Raw genomic sequence first — 11,476 nt, 5'->3', positions numbered from 1 at the left:
TTTCAACTGGTCCAGAATGCAGCCGCGCAGGCAATCCTGGGTGTGCCAAGGTTTGCACATGTAACACCTTTGTTGCGTGAGCTGCACTGGGTCCCAGTCTGCTTCCGGGTCCAGTTCAAGGTGTTGGTTATTACCTTTAAAGCCCTACATGGCATGGGACCAGGATATCTGAGGGACCGTCTCGTCCTGGTTACATCTATCTGCCCCACCTGGTCATGCAGGGAGGGCATGTTATGGACCCCGTCTGTTAGAGAATTCTATCTGGTGGGGTCACGGAAGCATGCCTTCTCTGCAGTAGCACCAGCCCTCTGGAACATCCTTCCCCCAGAGGTGAGACAGGACACCTCTCTCCTGGAGTTTTGAAAAAGATTAAAGATCTCATTTTGCCAGCAGGCTTGGAATGGAAGGGGAAATAGCTGTACTTGGGGATGGCTAGGGCCCTAGTGTGACTTATGGTGGACCTACTATACTCACGGTCTGATAAAGATCCCTCGCCCATCTTGACTCCATTACATTCTTACTTTTATTGTATTTATTGTATTTATAATTGTTTTGGTTTTTAATTCTATTCTATTGTAAACCGCCCAGAGTCCCTCCTTGGGAGGGAGATGGGTGGTGATAAAATTTGATAAATAAATAGTAAATAAATAAATAACCAATCCCAACATCATGCTCTAGGATATGTTGGACTAGAATTATTATCTTCCCCAACAAGAAGTAGTTATCCATTTTACATACAGGGAATTAAGTTTGGAAAATTGTATCCTAGTCTAACAAGATGGAAAAAGCAGTAATCTGATTTAAAAGAGATACTTTTGCCTGGAACTGTAAGCAATGGTGGAATGAAGAAGATTGGATTAATTTCTGCCCAGATTTCACTACAGCCACTTAGAATAGAAGGTGCCCTTTAGTTTCGACAAGACAACCCTTGCCCTGGTAGGTCATCCTTTCAGAGATGTTTCCCTACCTAAACAGAAAAACAGAAGACACACAGACACACAGACACACACACACACACACGTACACACACTTTCTTGAGTTAAAGTCAAATTACAATAATAAAACTGCTTCTACTGTTTTATTGATCCTAACCTCTGTGTCTGCATATTTACTCTTACACTTTCTCCAAAATAGTATAGATGATCAGTTTTTCCCTCTACTGGATATTTCCTTCACCGGAAGAAAGTAGTTTAGTCTGAAAAGGGTCTTGAGATTTTGCAATTCTTCAGGGTTCTTCTTGTTGCCCAGGAGAAGTTCTATCATTACTCACAAGCCCAAGCACCTGGTCAGTTTGTGCTGGAATGCCTGTAATGGCTCCAGTTCTAAGAATCAGTCAAATGCCATACTTTGGGGGATGGTGGGAATTTCACAGCATATGCCCTATATGCTTGTCGGCCCTCTAAGGTAGACGAGATCAGAAAACCAATTCCATAGGAAACTAGGACTACTTTCCTTGGGAGAGGCTATAGTCCCAGAATCTTGCAGGTGGGTTTGTGTTTTACCTTCTCTCTCTTCTACCCCATTTAGTCAAGGAGGAGCCAGCCCAAGTCTTATTTCCCAGGGCTTATGGGATGCTTCTGCCCTTACAGGTGTTCCTGTAACAGCTTCTGAATGTTCCCTTCACGGCCATTCCCGTGGCTCTCTATAATGCTCCAGGTCTTGCGTGCAGATTGGGATACAAGGCAGTCGCAACTCCCCAGGGTTCCAAGGCTGTGGCTGTCCGAAATCAAGAGGAACCTAGGCCTATAGAGCTACACATTGGCATTTAGAGGTTTCTGTTACCTTCCCATTTCAAGCTGCACTCCAATACAGCTACAGGCTTTAATTGGCCTTGGCAGGATGGGCAACTTCATGGAATCATCGACTGCATACTAATATGCCCATCCTGCATGCTACTATGTCTACCCTGCTCTTCATCTACATGCTATTAATGGCTGACTATTGATGCCATTGGCACACCATTCATTTCTACAATTCCTTTCACTCTTCTTGACCATCAGGAGTTCCTGGAATTTTATTTAGCCTCTCCCTTATACTTTCAAGGAGTAGTGTGAATGGACAGGCAACAGACTTGTAATCCATGTAATCCATATATCCACTGAGACCATGATAAGGTCACCTTCAACTCCCTGAGATTTCTGTCTTTACTGCTTTGTGTTGCTGGGTCCAGCTCTGCCATTACATAAACACCAACAATAGCAGCACTTTATCTGGAGATACAGAAACCCAAAGTTCAGAATTTTCAAAATATGAGCACTTATAGGCTAAGTGAGCCAGTCTGATGTAGTGCTGAAGGCATCAGGCTAGGAACCGGGAGACTGTGAGTTCTCGTCCCGCCTTAGGCACAAAGCCAGCTGGGTGACCTTGGGCCAGTCACTTTATTTCAGCCCTAGCAAGGAGGCAATGGCAAACCACTTTTAAAAGCCTTGCGAAGAAATCATGCTTCTCCTTCTGAAAAACAGTCTGATGCAGTATGAAGAGGCAATATCAGGTTTCATATGGGATTTTCCTACATTTCCTTTTCAAAACAGCTGTTGGTAGGGCATTAAATCGGGCTAGAGAGAGGGCTCTCCTTGATTTGGGGACTGTAATGTAATATAAATAGGGAGCTGGTCTGGACACAAAGATTTGATTATTGTCAAATATATAATGAGAAAAAGCAGCAGCTTCTGTTTGGCCTTCTATGTCTAGGATCCTTTGCCTTAGTCTTGATCTAGCTTGGTCTGACTCTAAGGCTAAGATGGCATCACTGGAGAAACCATAGAGGCTCAGTCTCTTTTGAATAGCTATTTCCCAGGCTGATTTAAAATTATCTGCCGATATTAGAGGGGTCAGTCCACTGGGATTTCAACCCGTAGGTAAGGATATTTATCTAGAGGTTAGATCGAGTTTAATGACTCCTGCTTCCCATCAAAGTACAGCATTTGGAACACAGAGGGTAACCTGGAAGATATTTCTTAGAAATTTTGTCTGGATTCTTTCTAAGAAAGTCATGTTGTTATACGGCCCAATTGACCCCTGTATAGCAGTTGTGCTTGGGCTTTAGCTGCAGACAATTTAATTGCAGCAGGGATAAACTGTGCTCCTCTGGTAAAGTGTTCAATTTGGATAGCTGATGCAGATCTCTGTGCATTACAAGATACATAGTCCAGGTGGACATTTCTAGTAGACCCATTTAAAATGACCAAATTCAGTTTTGTGAAAGTTCGTACAAGGCAGAGCCCTCTATAGTCACTGTATACATCCTTAGATTGGCGGCATAGAATAGGAGGTGTTATTATAGAGGGTAAAGGTTGGTGATAAAATTTGACAAAAAGTGATTTGTCATTTGCTCCAATTCTTGCATTAAAATCGCCAGCCAATATTAAATACGCTGCAGAGAATGCCACCATTCGATCTTCCATAAAGGTATCCATTTTATCCCATACCTGTCTAATCTGTGAACGTATACGCAGGGGTGGGATGCACACCTTAATCAGAAGGAGTTGACTGCTACTGAATTGGAGCAGAACTGCCAACGCATCCTGGTCTAATGGTTGTAAACTAGTTGTCATTGCCTGCAGCGAGGTGGACGTTAAGATACCTAAAACCTGGCAAAGCCTCCCAAGTCCTGCACCAGGCGCAGCTTCCAGTGTGACTGTCTTAAACCCCTCTGCTAACAATTCACCTGTGTGCCACGTGTCCTGGAGAAAAACTCTGTCATGGCTGGAGATATATGCCAGAAACGATGCATCTCTACTGCTGGATTTCCACCCTGCAATGTCCCAGGAAATGAGAGACGCAGGTGGGGGGGCGGGAGCATGGGGGGGGGGGTTAATATTGGTTAAATGTCATTCAGTTTGGCCAGAGAAAAGTATTGCTGTAGACACTTTGTGGGAAGCACTGGGGGGATTATATCCCGTGACTCCTGCACTGCCGCCAACTGCAGCACTGAAACGGCCTAAATCGGATGTTCGGGTGCCCTTTAGTGCAGCTGAGAGAGAGTCCTGTGAATGCTGGTCTGCAACCTCTGTAGTCTGTAGGGCTGAGTTTACATCTCCCGGTGGCATGTTTCAATCTTCAGTGGTGCAGTCTGGTTGCCTGTCTGATTGCCTGTCTTCCGGGGGTGTTGGAGTCGAGCTCGTATTAATAGATTAATTACATATTTGCATATGTAAAAAAATGATCCGATTTGTCTGAAGTGACTAGTATCCAATCTGATTCTACACTTTGAATTGTTTGGCGCTTCAATTTGTTTCGATACGGAGATTCACTGAGTTTCATTCTAGTTAAATCTGAATCAGAGCTTCTCACAAATCCTAGGCAGAATAACTCCTTGGGAGAGGAGCCGTATTCGAGCCATTCTGTGCCAGTCTAAGCTTTTAGGTCAGAGAGTGGCTCTATTTCAGGAATCAGTGAGCAGTGGAATTGGACATACCCTTTCTTTCTCTTGAACAAACTTTTAAATAAATTCTTTAGGAATAATCCCCTTGAATATTGTAAAGATCGAGTCTGATTCTGAGGCTGAGGAAGGGGAAATTGAAACCCATGCTAGCCAGTTTGGGGAAATTGAAACTCAGAGTGACTCAGCAGAGCAGGAAAGTTCTGAGCAACCGACTGGACAAAACCAAGAGCTGGATTCAAAACCGCCAATCAGCTCAAGGGAGAGGTGAACTGAAAAGCATGCCAAGCAAAAGGAAGCTTGATTGGTTCCGGAGGAAAAATGGCGCGGAAGGGAACAAAATGAAAAGCGCCAAGGACTGTGCCGCCGGAGACAAACGATCCACCCAGCGACATCACCTTGCTCTCCGTCTGAACCTGACTTCGCAGTCTTGCCAAGTTTTATGGCATCGCCAGGTTGGGCTTGAATCGAACTATTAATTAAAGGACAATTATAGATTGTATATAGTTGGATTGTAAATAAAGAATTCCATTTTACTTCCTAGTCGCCTCATAGGCTAACCAGAACAAATATATTATTCTCTGAAAGATAAAACGATAAGGATAAAGAACCAAAAAAGTGCTGTCTTGAATAAAATAATCTTCCCATTTTGAACGTTATATAAGTAGTATTTTTTTAAAAAAACACAATGAAACTGATTCCTGATTAGATGTGCACAGGATTGCTACTGTTATTTGGAATAACTTTTGAAGACAATGCAGGACTTTGCATAAATATATTCAGTATTTGATGAGGAGGAGAAAGAATGTGATGGTCATTTTACTTCTGCTGCCTAACCTTTCGTTTTTTTAAAAAATCTTTTCAGGGAAGGAAAGAATCAGGTTCCATCAATATGTGGCATTTCCTCAAACAATATATTTGAGGCTTTTTAACTCTAATATTTTTCAGTGTTTTACTTTCCAAAGAATGGGCAATAAATAGATATCTCTGTATCAAATCTTCCTTTGTAAAAAATGTTTAATATTCACACTACCAATGTTTTCTCTTAGCTTTTTTCCTCTCTTTAACCTCTTTGTGACGGCACTGGGCTATTGTTACAACATGTCTAACCATCCAAGAATTCCTTCGTAGTGTGGAGATGTGGGATCTGCCGCTAGAGCTACATCTACAGGATGAAAGATGCAGGTCCCAAACCTGCACTGTCACCGGTCTGGTGCCGCCTCCTGCTTTGGGGCGGTGGCTTGATAGTTCTTGCTGGAACTGTCTGTCCTCCTGGGGGCATCTCACCTGGTGCACTAATGCCCGTGTGCAAGAGAGAGAGGTCGGCCACCCTTCATGTTGTCTCTCTGATGATTAACAGGTCAAAATTATGTTAATAGTGCTGCCTTCTGTTTGTGTAGTGTAGCGGTGTGGTGAATAGAAGATTCAGCCCCTCCTCCCCACTGGAAGATAAATAAATCCCACAGGAGATAAATATAGTCAAACTTTATTTTAAAAAAAGATAAAATGTTAAAAAAAACCTCACCCCAACCCTTTTTAAAAACCTGTAAGTATTAAAAAAATTTTAAAAGATTAAAATGGAGACATTGAATTGGAGCTAGATGATTAAAGAGCAACACAGGTCACACTAATACAGCAGCTTGCAAAGCAGATAAGAAAAAAAAATCCCAAAGAAAGTGCAACATTCCAGGAAGGCCATAAAATTGCACTTGGTGTGCTAGAAATAGAGAGTGGTCTTCCTCAAAATCTCCAAGGAAATTGGAGAGTTCAAAATCTTACAGATCACAGGAAAATTCTAAGGAAGTTGATATTTTCATCAATATACAAATGAGGTCTGAAATGTTTTTTAAAAAATGATCAAATGATAAAAAAAATCAAGTTATCGCTTCATAACTTGTATAAAGAGATATTAAATAAGACTTAGCAAAACAGAAAAATAGACATTATTATAATTATTTATTATAATACATAATAAAAACAATACATTATTATTATTACTCACCACCCAGAGTCCACTGGAGATGGGTGGCCTGTAAACTTAAATAAATAAATAATAAAATAGAAATAATCTGTGCATGCAGAAGGGGGGACCGAGGTAAACTGAGCAGGTTGTGTAGAAAGTAAGGAAGATGACCTTGACACAACTATTTAACAACCCTTACGTAGGTAAAAGGGCTGAAACCGTTTTTAAGTCCAGAGAAATGAGGTAACATTTGGAAGTGACTCGGGCAAACACCATCCTGATTCACTGGAGGATACGAAGAGGGAGGAGGCCCAGCACAATCAGGCTTGCAAGATTCTGTTTTAATAGCCAATATCAGTGAAAGTGGTTTTAGCCTTCCTGTGGAATTGATTTCCTGATCTGGTCTACTTAGTTGGGCTGACATCTGTATAAATGTCATTCTGGATAGAAATATTGAACATACTGAACATGGCTCTTTTTAATATAAGTAATTAAATGGTCTTTCCTTAAAGACTTCCTGCAATCTGGCTTCCTCTGTACAGTGTAGTAGCTGTGTATTAGATGTGTTAAATTACAGCTCTACAGATGCATTAAAATGCAATTAAACTGCACCTGATAAGCATTCAGTCCAAGAGGGGAGGCAAGATACATACAGACACGCATACGCATATATACACACATTTGTGCCTTCAAGCCAGCATTGACGCCTGGCAACTGCCTGGACTAGTCCCTGCAGATTTCATGGCAAGATTTTGGAAGTGGGTTGCCATTGCCTCCTTCCTAGGGCTGAGAGAGAGTGACTGGCCCAAGGCTACCCAGTGGCTTTGTGCCTAAGGTGGGACTAGAATTCACGGTCTCCTGGTTTCTAGCCCGATGCCTTAACCGCTACATGAGACTGACTTTCCCCCACATAATTAGAGGTATCTAATGAGTCTTTTGAAAGGGGGACTTTTCCCGTATCATTTTATGAGGTTTATATAATGGTGATTTTGAAACTAGTACTTACCTTGTACAAGTTATTGCTTGCTATCTTTCGTAAACGTAGATGCAAAGCTCTTGACTGCAAGTTTCTCATGAAGATTCAAAAATTAAAGAAGATTAAAGAAGATTAGAAATTAAACAATAACAGGTTCTGCATGATCTGTCTTTAATTCAGGAAGCTCTGGTATGGGCTGGTCCATGAAGTCACGAAGAGTCGGAAGCGACTAAATGAATAAACAACAACAACAACTGTATTTTGTATAACAAGTCCCATATTTCATCGTACTTCTCCATACAAAGTCTACATCTATAGGCAATCTGCTCATAAGTGGCAAATGTAGCCAGGTCTTTCAATCCATTGAATAAATGGGGCCATACATTTATCTTTCCAATGCTGCAATACAGTTGATTCTCAGTTAACTGGAACTCAAGCAACCGGCAGTCTCAAGCAACCTGCACAAAAATTGAACCAGAAAAAACCTGGCACTCTCAGACAACCAGAAAAAAAAGGCACTCTCCAGCAACTGGCAAAACAAAACAAAACAAAACAAAACAAAACAAAACAAAACAAAACAAAACAAAACAAAACAAAACAAAACAAAACAAAACAAAACAAAACAAAACAAAACAGTGTCTCTCTGCTGCCATCTAGTGGGTATTAGTGTTCAAACAGTAACTCTCAAGCAACCAGAAACTACATTTATACGGCATCTACCAATCCCCATGGGTGCCAGTTAACTGAGAGTCTACTGTATCAATCTTTCGGCCATAGTCAGGGCACGAAGAATCCATTTATGTTATCCAGATGTCAGATTCCAGGTACTAGGTATATCATTCAAAAGAGTATAATCCTCTGAAAATTTTAGCTTTATATAGTCCATTACTTTCCCTTCAAATTTAGTAAGTATGGGACTTTGTACAAACATATGCTTTAAAAAGGCAGTGTCCTTATTACATCTCCAGCAAAATGCTTTTTTTGACAATCCTTTTTTTATACAAATGGAATGGAGTCCAATAAATTCTAAATATTATTTTTTGTTGTATAAGTTGTAGTTTAAGATCCATTGACGCTCTTGCTATAGAAGTTAAGGTATTCTCCCATGGTCTAGCTAATACAGAAACCTCTAATTCTTTGTTCCACTCATCCCTTAACATCTGGATATCAAACCGATTTATTGATAACGAATATCTATAAAAGCTAATAGTAGGGTTTTTTTTTAAGTTTTAAAGGATTTAACAAGTTGTTCTGGGATCTTGGGTGTCTCAGAAGCTGAAAGTGCTGCTGGTCCAAACAATGTTGTTAACAAATGTTAGAGATGTAGATATTGCCATTGGATAGATCTGATAGATGATATTTATCTCTTAACACAGCATATGTTAAAAATTCATCTTCATCATCTATCAATTGGTCCAAGGTCAATATCCCTGCTCCCATCCAACTTTTCCATATCACCATCTTTTCCCCAATTTTTAATGTGGGTTTTCCGTAAAGTCAATTTAGCATGGGAAAAGGATCAAATCTTTTTTTATTAGACATTCCATTCCATAGCTTTCTGACTGACATAATTGTTTCCAGAGATACTAGAGTTCTAGTGTATTTAGGTCCTAATACTGTCCATCCAACCAATGGTGCTACATACCGTATGTATAATCCAGTGTTGGCTGAATTGGAAAATTAACACCAATTGATGGCTTCCAACAACTGACAATAGGTAAGCTTGATGGTATAGCTCCAAATTTGGGAAACCAAATTCTCCTTCATTAATTGGTAATTGCATTCTCTGTAAAGTTATTCTGGGAATTGAAGAACCCCATAACAATTTTCTAAACAAAGAATTTATTTTCTGAAAATATTTTCCAGATATTTGAACAGGGATTCCTCTCAGAATATAAATTAATCTGGGAATAATATTCTTTTTGAGAGCATTCACTTTTCCCCAAAGGGTGAGGTTTAATGACTCCCATCTATCCATATTTTATTTATATGAGATGTTACTAACTGAGTTATATCCTTTGGTTTGCACATACCTAAATATTTAATGAATTCGGTACAAATATGGAATGAATATTCCTTAAATGGATGGGTAACTAAATTTTCACCTACTGGCATCAATTCCAATTTGGACCACTTAATAAAATATCCTGCTATTTTACTAAAGGTACAGTATCTATCATTTGCATCTAGACTGGAAGAGTAGTATGAAGTTTAGTATTAAACAAAATAATATCATCGCAAATAAAACTAATTTGTGTTCAGCTGAATTATGTACTACTCTGTAAATCGCCCTGTGTTGTCTAATAGCACAGGTCAAAGGTTCCACACAAATATTGAAAAGCAAGGGTGAAAGTGGACATCCTTGTCCGCCCTAAATAATGGTAAAGTAGCAGAAAGAACACCATGAACCTTTACTTTAGATGTGGGCGATTCATATAATATCTTAATCCATTTTATAAATTTCAAGGGAAATCCAAACCTATTTAGTACAGCAAGCATGTACTGTCTATATATTTTGTCAGAATATTTTTCTGCATCTAAAGATAAAATTACAAATTCGTGTTTATTTTTATTCAAGTCTATTACATCTACAACTAACCTAATATTGTCTGCTTCTTGCCTAGCTCTTATAAACCCTGCTTGATCATTCTTAATAATGAACAGTATCACTTGCTGTAAACTATTTACTGGCACTGCTGTTAAGATCTTTGTATCAACATTAATCAGAGAAATTGGATGGTAATTAGCTCGTTGAGTATGATCTTTATCTGCTTTCAGTATAATTGCAGTATAAGCCTGATCAGTGCCTCTGATAATATTGCCTTACCAAATATCTCATCATACAATTGACTTCTGGTTTTGGGGTGGTACCGTAAAATACATCTCTTGCTTCTCTCGATTAAAGGGCTTTCAAACTCCTGAATTATTGGACTCTGCGCATAAAGACTTTGCTTACTGGGTAATTTCATTACACGTTATCTGGTTTTTCAGGAGCTATTGGCATGGCAACTAGATCTAAGCAGTCAACAGTTAGTGAAGTCCTCCTGCATCACTATCTGCTAAGCCAGGAAAGATGGCGAAGGAGGATTCTTCTATTAACTAGTTAAAAGAGATCCTGGCTCAGGTGCAAGTTCTGAAGCCAATTCAACAAGAACTGGATGAGCTTAAGAATGATCTAAAGCAGATGCAAGAAAAAATGGCTAGATATGAAGATTGATTACATGCCCCTGAGACTATAAAACAAGCCAGTCATAATATTTTGGATAAATGAATTACTTATTTACAATCATGTCTGTGCAGGAAAAATTTACATGTGCTTGGTATTGAACCTCCCCCCGCAAGCCAATCAAACCTGGCTAAATTTATGGTGGATTGAATGAATAACTTTATTACGGTCTTTGGCCAGCCTTTACAATAAAAGAAAATGGTTTCATTCAACAATTCATTGTTGGGAAAAAGGAAAACAATAAAATAGTAAAACAATATATGTCAGGCTCTGCCTGCTACCCAATAAAACACAGACGCTAATTTGGGGTTTAGGTTCTGATTTTATTTGGGCATAGAATGCATGCCTTATGTAAAAAGCTGAGAGTGAGTGGAGCGCGCCGGAATGGGATTTAAATAGCCCGCACCAGTCAGCGCTCCACCCCTCCTTACCCTGGGTGTGCCCCGAGCCCCGAGTGTTCTGTTGCCGGTGGGTGAGGGGTCGCGGAGCCCCTCTGGTGCCCCGGGCGTTTCCTTAATCGTTTCCCCCGGCCGGTGATGAGTTTAAGCCGGGCGATGATGTCCGTGCTTCTCTTGACAGTTCGGGCGTGCCTCGTAGTCGGGCGCTGTGTCATGTTCACCGTTTCAATGTGCTTGGTACATCGTAACGTTTCGCATGTCATTTGCCTGATACGTGTTTGATCTCGGGAGGGAGGAAGATTCCTCTTCAGGGAGTTGTTATCTGTTGGCTGCTGGGTTGGAATGTGTTTGGGTTATCTCATGTGTTCAAGGTTGCTTTCCCAGGATGTGTGGAAAACGGTTACCAGCACCTGGGAGGGGGGTGGTTGCTATGGCTGGTAGGGGGGAGGGATTACGTTTGGAGCCGAGGGTTTTTAGTTTGTATTTGGTGCGCTTTTAGTCATTCTCAGCTTTCTCTGTATCTGCCATAATT

This window comes from Candoia aspera, chromosome 5 (genome assembly GCF_035149785.1).
Source record: "Candoia aspera isolate rCanAsp1 chromosome 5, rCanAsp1.hap2, whole genome shotgun sequence".
In the NCBI taxonomy this organism is placed as follows: domain Eukaryota; kingdom Metazoa; phylum Chordata; class Lepidosauria; order Squamata; family Boidae; genus Candoia; species Candoia aspera.
This window is presented reverse-complemented; position numbering follows the sequence as displayed.